At 37.6% G+C, this 13,757-nt stretch overlaps 2 pseudogenes; both read right to left on the bottom strand.

Moving 5' to 3' along the window:
- Positions 1-1,092: 1,092 nt before the first annotated feature.
- Positions 1,093-5,933, bottom strand: LOC150064465 (serine palmitoyltransferase 1 pseudogene; annotated as a pseudogene).
- On the bottom strand, positions 2,488-2,640 carry LOC150064466 (small nucleolar RNA U3; annotated as a pseudogene).
- Positions 5,934-13,757: the final 7,824 nt, after the last annotated feature.

Raw genomic sequence — 13,757 nt, forward strand, 5'->3', positions numbered from 1 at the left:
AATTTAAGCCACTTAGCTTAATTCAGACAATGTAATTCCTCCTCCCTATTGAAAAAGAAATCCCATTCCAAATCATTGTTCCCAGTCTTTTACTAGGACTTGATCTAACATACAATTGTCCAGGATGCTTTTTTACGGGCCACTCTGAGTAACTCCTGGAACATCACAGAATCCGAGTGCCTCTCTGATTCCCAGAACATCTCTAACTGATGAAGATTCAGATTTCATTTACTCTCACCATCCTTCTTGCTTCATAGAAAAGTAATAACCAATAACCCAGGACAGAACCTTCCAGACCATGATGAAGAATCCCAAAGATGGCATACGTGGCCTCCATTTATACCATTACTTAACTTTTAGACAGTGTTCTATATGTCCTTGCAATCTTACATTCCGCAGATAATCTTTACTACTTGTGTATTATATCACCAGGGACCTGGCAAAACCTATTGCCTCTGTACCCTGTCTTTGCCTACTACTAATGGCACCTTGTATTTGCTTAGGGTCCACTACCCTATCTTTCCTAGTTGTTTGAATCCTAGGCTAAGCACTTCAGCTCCTGATACCATCTTTAGATCCTGCTCTAATGACTGTTCAGACACAGTTCTCTCAGAAAAATGATTTTTTTGCCAGGAATGTAGGTGTATTTCATTAAAAAATAAAACCAATGAAACAGACTCACTCCCCGGACAGTACTGTATACTTCAAAGCAGCAGCAATCACAAGGTACATATGTATGAGAGCTCAAGCAAAATAAAAACTGAAATAAAACTATGTGTCATTTAAAAAGATGTTGAAGACCATTTGTTATTATGAACATAGATTATAAAATGGTATTACTCTTTCCCTCTTTAGTACGAGAAAGTGAAGGTGTTATATTGATATTCTGCCTGTGGAACACACCTCAGCTTTTACCTTGTAAAGATAAACAGTCACACACTACTTTAAGAGCTTTCCCATCATAGGTATCTGGATTCATGAGGTAAAAAGAAAAAAAAGTTCTCATTCTTAGCTTAGTAAAAAAGCTAAGCAATGTCCCCAGGCAAAAATGAGCAGTAGATTTGAGATATCCTAAAATATCAAGAGCACAATTTATATTTTGGGATCGGTGCAATAGCCCTCTTCCTAAAACAGATTAATACATATCAATGCAAAGGTCAATTCTATTCAAATAAAATAGTGTTTGATTCAAACTGAATAGACTATTCACTGAATAGAATATTCAGTGGAATGAGTATCCTCTGGGTAGAGATGTTTTGATTACAAATGATATAACACCATTATTAATGTGTAAGAAACGCTGTGATTCAGATACATTATAATGAAATTTACAACAGTCAAACAACATGTTACTTTGCAGAGTAGCCACCATTTAAGTTTACATGGTAGAGACTGAGAAAGAAGTGGCTCGACAGTGCATGTTGAGTCTCACTCAAGGTGTTCCTCTTAGCATTGAGTTGCGAAATCATTTTCCTATGAAATAGGAAAGAGTGCTTATGAAATCATGACTACAGAAAGGAGACATGAGCAACTGAAGTTCCAATTTTAAACAAAAAAAGAATACAAAATACTAGTCCAATAAAACACTTAGTACTAAATAGCATAATTTAAAAACATTTATATGCTGTCATTAGTCTTTTTAAAAGTCAGGTTTGAGGCTTTAAGATGGCGTTTTCTTTTCTTTTTCTTTTTTTTTTTAAATAACAAGTGTTCATCCCTCTGGCCATACATTTGGTCCACACCCATGCGGTTTGGAGGCAATCTTCACAGATGCCCTGGGCCACATCCTGGGCAGCTAGAGGTCTTTGAGTTCTACGTGTGCTGGACGTGGCCGATAGCAGGATGGCCTGGGCCACTTCCTTGATGGTGGATGCCTCTTTGTCCAGTTCTTCCTTTGTTTCTTCCACTGTGACCACAACCCTAATGCTTGGAGGAGGGAGGCACTTCTCCTCCTTTTCCAAGTAGTGGGCTTGAGTTAACACCATGCATCTGCTCAAGCACTGGTCTACGATCTCCTGAAGCAGATTGGTAGCCTTCTCCCGAGCTGGAGGTGGAAGGCCGGGGAAAGGGACTCCTCCACCACTTTCAATCCAGAAATGCCTTGTAAAGCTTTATGAATTTGTTGGCACTTTTTCTTTAATACTGCAAAAATCTCTGGATTCTCTTCCATGATGTTGACAGCCTCAATGGCGGCATCTGCTAACAAGGGGTGTCATGAAGCTGAAAAGCACTATCCTAGGCCAGAGAGTCACTGGTGGTCAGTTACAAAAGTTCTGCCACAACAGAAACCTCCAATAGAGGCAAGAGCAGTCTCTATGTTGGCACCGATAAGGTCAACATCCTCAATATTGATTGCATAGTACTCAATGACTCCTCCGCCATGTTTCCTAAGGACTCCAAATGAAAGGCTTTCTTCTACAAAGATTCTTGCTTTGTATTTGTATTTTAACTTAACCAATTCTGGAAGAGGACAGAGAGTTCCAGTATTCTGATACAATCCTTCTACTATAATGAAACATCGAGTTACACGAGACTTGCGAGGATTCTTTTGATCTTCAATCTCTTGTTCCCATACTCTACATAATCAGTGACATTTCTCTAGTAACATACTATAGAAATGATCCTTGAAAGTATAGTCTTAGCAATAAGACTAAGGTCTCTCCCTAACACTATTTAAATTGATCATGATTGTCTCCTGTAGTTTTATTCCTCTCCAAGTCTTTGGCATCTGGTAGAGAGCCTGGCATACAGCCATAATATTTTTGTAAATGTTTGTTCAATTGATGCCAGAGTGAATTTTAGAAGGATGAGATATGTCAAGCAAACATGAAATATAAAGGGTGACAAAGTCAAGGTCAAAACAGAAGAATTGAGATAAATGTTGTAATGACTGATATTGTGAAATGAGCAGGAAACTCTGTGTGAATGGTTTAACAGAACTGTATCAATAGTCAAGTAGGTTAGAGAATATGAGGAGGTTTGTATCAAACATAGGGTGTATAGAACTTAGCTCAGAGCCTTCTGAGAACAGAAATGGAGATGAGTACCTTTTTGTCATTCAGTGTCTAGGTCTTTGATTTCAATCCTGACCACATGACTAAATTTGTCTTAGGAAGAGTCTATGATCTCACTTTTTCACTCATATTTAAAACGTACATACTTGAGGTAAAATATACAAGTATAAATATACAGGTAGATATATATAGATATATATAGGTAGATATATAAGCAGATATATATAGATATATATTAGATAAAAGGATAATATAAATAGAAAAAATATAAAATATACAATTAATTAGTAATGAGTTACTAACAAACTATTTAGTAATCTAGGTAAATTATGAATTTCTTTATCTTCTCCCTTTCTTAAACTTCCATGTGCTGAACCTCTGACACTGACCAGATTTTATTCCTAGACCCTGGTCTCACACATTTATCAATCACACTCATATAAATACAATACTGCACAACACCCATTTCTCCTTTTATCACATCTCTTATATGGACATCAGAATAATGCCCACCCCCTACACCAAAATGTTCACATCTTATTCCTAAAAATCTATGAATATAGTATCTTACATGAAAGAGGAACTTTGCAGATGGAATCACATTAGCATCTTAAAATGAGGAAATAGTCTTAGGTTGCATAGGTGACCCAATGTAATCACAAGCCCAGAAGTCAAAGTGATACGATTACTGGAAGAAGTATGGGAGCCAGAAAAAAAGCAAGAGATGTTGTTTGCTAGAAAAATCCAACACAACAGACCCTTCCCTTTTGTTTCCAAAACCCTCCTTAAAATCCGTGGTTTTATCTTAGTAAACCCATATGGAACTTTTGATCTCCAGAATTGGAAGTAAAGAAATTGGCTGTTTTCAAGCAATGTTTGTTATAATGTATTAGAAATACAGAACGTATGCATTTTACGAAGGTCATTTTGGAGGAACAAGGTAGGGAACAGGGAAACTAAAAGAGCTGTCAGAGTCCTGGATAAGCTCATGAGGGAAGAAAAGGCCCAAAAGGAACAACCGGTCTCAACACCAGTCCTCAGAGGACAGCAACATGGTCCTGATACAAATCAGAGAATGATATGTAGCAAGTAAAACTCTTAATTTCTCACTAAGAGATGTAAGGATATTACTAAAGTTGCCTTTTGCCACAAGGCATAGCATCATGTCTGTAAGGACACAGGATTTTTCTTTTACTTCAATTGACTTTAATGGATTCTGTGACATGTATTCAGGCCATATTTCCTTTTCTAAATGGTGTTAAAAGATTTAAGACCAGAAATGTAGTCTAGCTCTGACCCTAGTTGAGGAGTCTATGATATGCCCTTTGTAATCCATCCTCACTTCTGACTCCACTGTATTTTTCTACCCCATTTCCCTTTAATTGTACTTATTTCAAATCTATTCATTCTATTGTATATCACACATACTTATAAAAAATTAAAAACCTTTTGAAGCAAGGTAGTATAAATAAGTGAATGAATAAATCATATCAATAACAGAAGCTACTAGCAAGAGAGAATGGAAGAAAGAATGTCGTGGATGATAAACTTCCAAAAGTCTAATCCAGTCAGAGGCAAATTTGACAACACAGGAATACACCTGTTTCAAGTAAGGTAGGTCATATTTTTTTCAGTGTACCAGTCAGATAAAAGAGAAAAGAGTCCTGTACTGAATGGTATGACAGAGATATATGAACATCTCTGTCCATCTCTAGTAGTGCTCTAAGCATGTACTAAAGAAGAATTGGTATTGAAATGTAACCAAGTGTTACAGACACTGGGAAATCAGCCTGGGATTTTTGTAACAACAAATGGACTCAGATGTAGTCCTTGGCACTGATTGTATTTTCAGTCTAAGTTTCCCCATTCCTTTTTCAAAACAGAAAAGAAAATACACACCTCAGGTTACATTCAACACGGCATATCAAGCAGGCCTAGGAATGTTCTCTGTACTTCTCCATATCTCTTCCCATCTTAAACATGAGTGTTTTCAGACTGCCTTTTATATCTAGGCAAAAATATCCAAGACCGAAACAGCTGTTATTCATAATGATTATTTAAAGATTTATAATACACAAAACATAATCATCCAAATTAACACTATAGACTAAAGGCATCAGGTAACTGATCTGCAGACCAAAAATATCCTGACAGCAGGGAACATAATTGCTTATTTATACAAATGGTCTGTGCACTCAGGCATTCTGTGTAAATAGATCATTATAACCATTTCCAAGACATTATAATCCATTAGGTAAATTAGACATGCTTTACAAGTCCTAATGATACAATCCTAGGACCAAATATCTCCAAAAACATTTATCCAATTCATCTCTTAGACAGCTCTGGCTTCATATGAGGGCATTCAGCTGAGCAAGCTACCAGCTGCTTTTATTTTGAGAAAAGGCAAATGCAGAATATCTAGGTTCAGTGTGTGTGTGTGTGTGTGTGTGTGTGTGTGTGTGTGTGTGGCAAAGCAATTATACAAAACCAAACCCTACACTTAAAATCACTAAATTATGATGCTTTAATTACCATCAAATTAGCATATTTTCTGTATATTTCTCATCTACAATTTTCTTCTAAATATCCCAGGCTGAGATTTATTTCTCTTTCTAGCTTCTATAAGTATGCATTGACCAAAAATGGTCATTCCTAGGTCTTCTCCCACCCCTCATTATCTCATTTATTCTGATGGTTTCTAATTGGTCTCCTTGGCTCTGGTCTCTCTTCTTCCACCCATCTAATACTTAGCAGCAAATGAATTCTCAGCTTCAAAAAAACTACTACATACACTTTGCCATACATGCTAAGATATAGTTTTCACTTAAGTATTAACCTGAAAACCTCAATTATTCCCCTGATGAAAAAGTCTTCATTGACTACATTCAAGGTGACCTCGAGTTTCAGTTCATCCATCATTCCAGGACATTCCTTAAATGCATTCCCTTTCACTCTTAAAAGTGTTCCATGGTTAGACAACAATTTTATTGTTCAAATATGAGGCAAATCCGAAACTTGTTCACTTAAAGTTCATTCCCATTCTAAACAGGAGCTTTCCCAGCCACATTCTGTTAACCAAAACTCTGGGACTCCCCAAAAATCTGAAGGGCTCTATAGCACTTTACCATAAGCTCTTTAAGAGACAAATGATACTAGCTGTTAGTTTTACAGACATCTTCTCATTTAAGTGATTCTGTTATTATACTGAACAGGGAACTGAAGCATTACCAATTAATGACTGGGCACTAGTTTCTCCTAATTCTTCAGTCTAAGATATTTTTCATGCTGTAAAGACCACATAATGAGGAGGCTGTGAATGTGGGGGAGACTTTTTTAAGTTATTAAGGAGTGAATTCTGCTGTGTTCCTCCATACGCAACAGCTGTGGTAGTTTTTAAGCAGGCTCTACAGGACTCAGGGTGCAATCTGTTCTTGTGAGGCACTAGAGATAAATGACTCAGAGAGAAATTACATTTGCAACCTCAATTTCATTAACACCACCTATGCACTAAGGAAATCCAGCATACGTACATTTTAAATAAAAAGCAAGTGGGGCCTCACGCCCAAAGGCACATAAGAGATTATAAATGGATTTCTAGCTCCTTTCATTGGTCCACAAGCTCTGATTAGAATGTTGGCTCTTTGTCCTTTGTTTTTATAGTCTGTCTCTCTTTCCAGCTCTCTATCTTTGCCATAATGACTTGAAAAAGTAGGTGCCAAGCCTGAGTTTTCTATTATTCTTCAGTCCTATGTACTAGAAAAATTAGTTATAAGTGGATGTGATGGTTAGTTTTGTGTGTCAGCCTAGCTGCTGGCCTCAGTTGTTCAGTCTGACACTAATCACCATGTCACTAAACACTGTGTCACACCGTTGCTCTGAAGGTATTTATTAAATGTGATGCAAGCCCTGTCTTTACATTAGAGGAACTGTGGTAGACAATCTGGTGAAAGATTCTAAGAGCAGAGCTGAAGTGCCCTCAAAGAGAGATTCTGCCTATAAACATCAGCAGCAGCAGATGTTCAAAGTTCAAACTCCCTCTGAATTTTAAACTTGCCTTGCTAGGTCCCCCAAAATATTTTTGTTTGTTTTTGGGGTTTGGGGGGGGATTTTTTTTAAATTTTATTGAATTAATAGAAGGGTTAAATTATATTTGCCAGATAGAAGGTGCATTCCTTAACAATCATTGCTGCCCCTTCTCATGTTTTTGTCCCCATTTCCCTCCCCCACCCTTTCCCCTCATCTTGTTTCCTCCCTTCCCTTTACTATTTCAAATAAACATATATACAATATATCAGATAACAAGCTAAGATACTGTAGCAATATGAAATAAATGTCTTCCTATATAACTCCATTAGTCTTTTTCTATGGTTAGACCCTGATATCATGAAAGCAAATGACCCTGGGCTTTCCTCCCTATTTGTTGTGGAATTCCATAGCAAGAATTAGATAGTTGTAGAGTTCCTAGGTTATCCAAGGCTAGACCTTCTAGAAGGTTTTAAAACCCCCTGTGTTAAGTCCCTTCACTGATGTTTACCCTCTATTCCACCTCTGTCCCATTCCACCGATACCCTCAAACTTTTCACATGTACCCATCACAGTGAGACTTCACAAAGGATGGCTTGCTCCTCCAGACTAGGGATTCTCAATCCTGTCTCCACATTAGGACCCTCTGATAAACTTTCGCAACACTGAGACAGCCTCATATCATGTAATATGGACCAGAATTCTTGGTGTATGACCTCCACTTGATTTTTTATAAGCTTCCAAATGACTCTAACATGAGCCAAGGTTGGGGGACACTGGATGCAACTGGCATGTCATGATTGCAACTTCACCATCAGTGGAAAGCACCCTGCCCTAGGTCATCTAAAGAAGATGGCTTAAAACTTCATTCACTATTTGTAGAAAATATAATGCCCTCATCGGGATTTCTGAAACTTAGCAAAGACAGTTGTAGCCTTAAGGTAGCAAACAGATTGTTCAAATATACATAGTTACCAAGTACAGTATTTTGCAATTTATGGAGAAAAGGCTAAATAGAGGACATTTAGGGCATCCTGACAAAGTCAGCACATGTTTTGGGACAAAAGCATAAACTATTCAGTCATGGTGACTATATGGGAGTGTGTAGAGAGATGTTTTTTTGACTACTGGGAACAAATTTGAACTAGGGAGATTTTGCTCAGTCTTCCTAGTGTTACCCTTTAATCCAGGTTCTTTGCCACATTAGGTTGATTTCATCTACTTGCAACCCTAAGTATGTTATCAAGGTTTTGTGAACATGAATTTGGATGTTTATCTCTCTTTTCCTGAGTCCAAAGAAAAGCAATTCAAAAGTCACTGACTTTTCTGAGGTCTCAGGAAAAAAGAGAGTTGTAACAACACAAGACTGAACACAAAATTCATTATGATGTACCTTGCTCAATATGGTAGTTGTCACTTCTCTATAGGTCTTTATTTTTTTTCTTTTTCATCTCCCTTGACTTCTTTTTTTCATATATTTTATTATAATTAATAGAAGGGTTACATTAAATTCACCAGATAGAAGGTGCATTACTTCATAAACATTGATACTCTCTCATGTCTTGATCCCCATTTCCCTCCCCCCATCCCTATCTCCCTTGATTTCTTTGCTCTTTTCTGACTCAAATTCTCATTTTTCTTATCCATAGTGGTTCAATTATATTAGTTTCTTTCCCACCTTCTCTCTGAGAAGCTGCTTCCTAAAATATGGCCCTTTAACTGAGCATCTGTGATTATTCCTGTAATCCTAGCTAGGAAGGAGGCTGAGACCTGAAGATCCCTGTTCAGAGTCAGAACAAGCAACAAAGTCTGTGAGACTCTTCTCTCCATCCAACTAGCCACCAAAACCCAGGGAGTAGCGCTGTGGTTCAAGTGATAAAATGCTGCTTGTCTTGAGGAAAAAATGCTCAAGGATAGCACTCAGACTCTGCGTTCAAACCCCAAGAGTATTATGAAAAAAAATATGGCTCATAACAAAGATAAGCCCTCATCTTCCATGGATTCCACTGATAGCTGGAATGACACTAATTTTCCACCTAGTTCTATGAATATATCAGCATAGTCACAAGGATTTGTCAACAAACCTTTATTTTGAGGTCTTCAAAGTACAGAAACTTTTCTGAGTGTAGAAGCTCACTTCCTGTTTTCTATACAACATAACTACTTTACAATCAGCATTAGCTAGGAAAACTCAATTTCCTATAACTGCAGTGCTACTAAGTCAGCCTTTGGGTCTAATGAAGTTTTCCAACATATGCTAATTTTTATAATTACCTGGGCCAGTTAAATGTACAGATTCACATTTTCAGCACAGGAATAAAACCTTAGCAGCACAAAGGAGATGTCACTGCTTAACCAAGTTTATACAACACTGATGTTTTATTTTTATTTATTTATTTTTTGCCAGTCCTGGGCTTGAGCTCAGGGCCTGAGCACTGTCCTTGGGCTTTCCTCAAGGCTAGTGTTCTACCCTGAGCCATTGCACCACTTCTGGCTTTTTCTATGTATCTGGTACCGAGGAATCGAACCCCGGTCTTCATGCATGCAAGGCAGGCACTCTTACCACTAGGCCAAACGCCCGGCCCCACAACACTGATGTTTTATAAACATCAGTGGCTCATCCCTGTAATCTCAAGAGGCTGAAATCTGAGAATCAAGACTTAAAGCCTTAGTGTATCTGGCTTTGTTACCAGGTACATTGTATATATGTTTATTTATGTAATGCACCTACTACCTGACTGTAACCCCTGTAACTGTAACCCCTCTATACATTATCCCAACAATAAAATAAACCAAAATAAAATAAAAATACTTAAAACCAGCTGGGGAACAAAAGTCTATGAGAGTATTATCTTCAATTAACTAGCAAAACACCATAAAGAGAGCTGTGGTTCCAATGGTAGAGTGCGAGCCTTGAATGAAAAAGCTCAGCGACAGTACTCAGGCCCAGAGTTTAAACCCCAAGACTGACACAACAATAAAATAACATACTGGTGTAAGGTTGAAGGCCCTTTTAAAATGTAAATAGCATGCAGAAACAAGTATAAACTGGTTCCACTGAGGAGTCCTGGAGTGAAGAGCCAGTATGCCAATTTCACCTCAAATCTCTGAGTCTAATCCTCACCTGTTCAGTATCTGGGATAGAATGGTCTCTACAGTTTCCTCCAACTTCTGCATTTCATGACTGCCCCACTATCACCCCCTGGAGCTTTATTATGAGGCTTCCTGACTACAATCAAGGGATTGTACTACTAAAACATAAAAGGAAATAAATCCAGGAAGAAAAATTTTAAGAGGCCAGTGTGTGAGGATCCAAGTAAAGCCTTCTTGAAAAGGCTACATTACTCTGGGGGTCCTGAGTGCCATAGAAACACAAAAAGGGTATTTTCAGGGGGGAGCAGGAACTAAGAGGCCAGCTGGGGGTCTTCAGTGATTGTGGGCTTTGGGATAATCTTTCCCAGGGCCATATCTTTTATCTCTTCTTAGGAAAATAAAGGGGAAAAAGAGAACACATGTCCGATATGCTCAATATTCCTAAGTTATAAGCCAGGCCATCTCCACTAAAAAGTTGTAGTTACATGTTAAATAGTGAATCAGTGGCTGATCTCACGGAAGTGCTGAAGCAGCAAGGTGTTTCATTACCCAATTTTCTGCTCAACACACGCGGAACACATAAAGACAGATGACTGCTCACAGGTGCAGCACTTAGAAAATTACCCATGAGCACTTTTATAGATGTACCATGGAAAGAAATATTTCAGATTCAAGATGAAGAAAGGGCCCAGAGAGGGATCAGGTAGTTCCAATAACACTTATCCATCCTTTGACTGCCCATCACCCAGGGAGAGGCTGCTCACTACTTAGAAATGACCTAACATCTCAACCAAGTTGGAAATCAGCTATGAAATTCTCTCATTGCCCATGAAAATAAAGTACCAGCATGCCTGTTTGTACGCATTATTCAAGTAAAACTAATACAAGAAGAGGCTCAAGGATGTGGCTCAGGAGAGCATGGGCAAGGCCCTGGGAATGATCCTTAGCACAAGATGAAAATCTAGACTACTCATAAAAAGTTCCAAAGCAGTAAGTGAAACTATTCCAAATAAATAAAATGAGTAAGAATATAAACACATTCAAAGTGATTAAAGAAAGTAATATTCCTGGAATGTTAATTCCTTTAAAAATTTTCAGACAAGAAGATGCAAGTCTAAAATGTCCAAAGGAGAATAACTATACACACCAAAGACCCTCTTCATAAAGATTTTCCTAAATCATGGCTGAAGATTAGAAAGGGGGAAAAGAGGTAAGTTGTGGAAGATTGGTGGCCATTCTAGACCTGGCACAAACCTTAATATCAATGTCTCGGGAGACCTGTGAGAGCAGTCAGAAGTAGTCAAGGTAAAGAATCAGAGACATTTGAACCTTTCTAATCAGAGTCAAGGGTCTTAGTTGATAGGGCAACTTTCTTATTTATGGTCTGTGTAGAGCATAGCAAATTCACAGTACTGGAAAAGTACTAACAACCTTGTATAAGGTATTTGCTGTAATATTACTCCTTTACAGATTATCATTACTATGCCCTGCGATGATCAAGTTTTATTATTACTATTTACTACTAGCCTGTTGAATGAATGAATGCACATTATAAGTTGCCAGATGTTTCCTATTTAGGAACAATTTCATGTCTGTTTAATATGCTAGCAGGCCTGATATGTGCATCAAAACCAACTCACAGATGTCAGAATTTTAAAGACTGAAAAACAAGACTGACAAATTTTGACGATGGAGAAAATGAGAGGGAAGAATACAGCTATACAGCATAAGTGTAGGAAAATGGGAAATCACCCAAAAATAGGAAAGCAGAAAGCAGGCCTTAGAATCTTTAGAATAATCACCCAAACTGAGATAATGAGGTATTGAGTACAAAATATAAGCTTCTGGGGATACTTGGTAGTTTCTTTTTCTAAGGGCACTGATTCTGAAGTCCATATGTTGAGATTTCAATCTCAGTCCTGCCACTTATTGTGTGACCTTACTGTACTGTGTGGCCTTAAGTAAGCTACTTCACACTTTGCCTGAGTTGTACAATGGCAAAAATGGTAGAATGTGTCTTAGGAGAATGGTCCTGATGCAATAAATGTTGCATTATTGTCTCTATTATGTATTCAATAAAATCTCACAGAGGCCCTGAGTACTTGACTACTATTTGTATTGGTCACTGCTAAATATTTTTTGCCAGTTATGGCAGACTTAAACTCAGGGCCTGAGCATTGTCCTTGAACTTTCTTTTTGTTTGTTTTTTGCCAGTCCTGGGCTTGAGCTCAGGGCCTGAGCCCTGTCCTTGGACTTTCTCAAGGCTAGATCTCTACCACTTGAGCCTCAGCACCACTTCCAGCTTTTTTCTATGTATGTGGTACCGAGGAATCGAACCCAGGTCTTTGTGCGTGCTAGGCAAGCACTCTACCACTAGGCCAAACTCCTGGCCCATGTCTTTGAACTTTCTCAAAGCTGCATCTTACTAAATATTTTTATCATTAATTTATTCATCCCAACCAAATGTTAATAGAGCCTCAATACTTTGTAGTAGTGTGTCAATTTCCCCAACTAGTCTCAAGAGGTTAAATTTAGCAGGATAACGTTTGTAAATGTTCTTTGAAGAAATACATCAACTCACATTCTGTTGTTCAAAATCCAACCAATTCAAAATAATAAGAATTTCAAAAATCATTCCAATTCAAAGAACCTAAAATAATAATCACCAGTATCACATTTAACATATATCCAATCATTCTTCAAGTATATGGAAAGATAGTCAATTTAGAAAAAAATAATGCTTATATATGAAAGACTATTTCAGAGAATTGAGTTGGAGAAGAAAGGAATAAGTCGTGACTCAGAATTTGGGAACTTGATGAAATCTTTTCCAGAACTCTCCCCAATTTTGTTTGTAGATTGTGATGGCAGAAATAAAAGGAATTAAAAACAATCCAGCAGACAAGATGGAACACTCGGCCACATTCTATCCTAACCAGATGTGTTAAACTCCTCTCTTCAAGGTTTAAATTGATACAGTGGGGAGGTTCTTCCATCCACAGCAGCCACAAGAATGGATCAGGACTTCAAAAGGCAGAGACCACCAAGCTCTAACCTCAAAAGTAACCATCTTACCAAATCTAGCCAATACACCCTAAATCCCTTGAAGTGCACTTCAAAATATGTTTCTTATCAAAGTATGTTTTCTTAGATCATCACTGATGTTGACATTCTTGGCTTAGAAAAGAATTCCTTAATGTTTTATGTCTAAAGAAGGAAGGCCCACTGACACAGTGGGGGAAGAGAAGTGTCATTGTATTGCATAAGCCAAGCAGCCACATTTAATTACTTGTGACATTCATATCTAGAAAGAAGAAAAGAAGAAAGTTATGATGCTTAGAATTATGTGTTTTACATACACATACACTTCCCTTTTCTATACATTCAAGATGAGCTGTGTTTCTATTATGTTTTACACTGTTTATAATCCCAGAGTCAAAATGTGCCAATATTATTTTAAGTTATTTATTTACTAGACAATGTATAGGAAATTAATGCCTTTTCAAAGGCATAGTTTTTATTTTATTTTATTCATTTTTTGTGGTGTTAGGTATCAAAACCAGGGCTTTGTACATACTAGATAAGCAGTCTACACTAAAGTACACCCTCAGCCCCAAGATCTAC

Source organism: Megascapheus bottae, chromosome 4, assembly GCF_031878675.1.
Source record: "Megascapheus bottae isolate mThoBot1 chromosome 4, mThoBot2.hap1, whole genome shotgun sequence".
In the NCBI taxonomy this organism is placed as follows: Eukaryota; Metazoa; Chordata; class Mammalia; order Rodentia; family Geomyidae; genus Megascapheus; species Megascapheus bottae.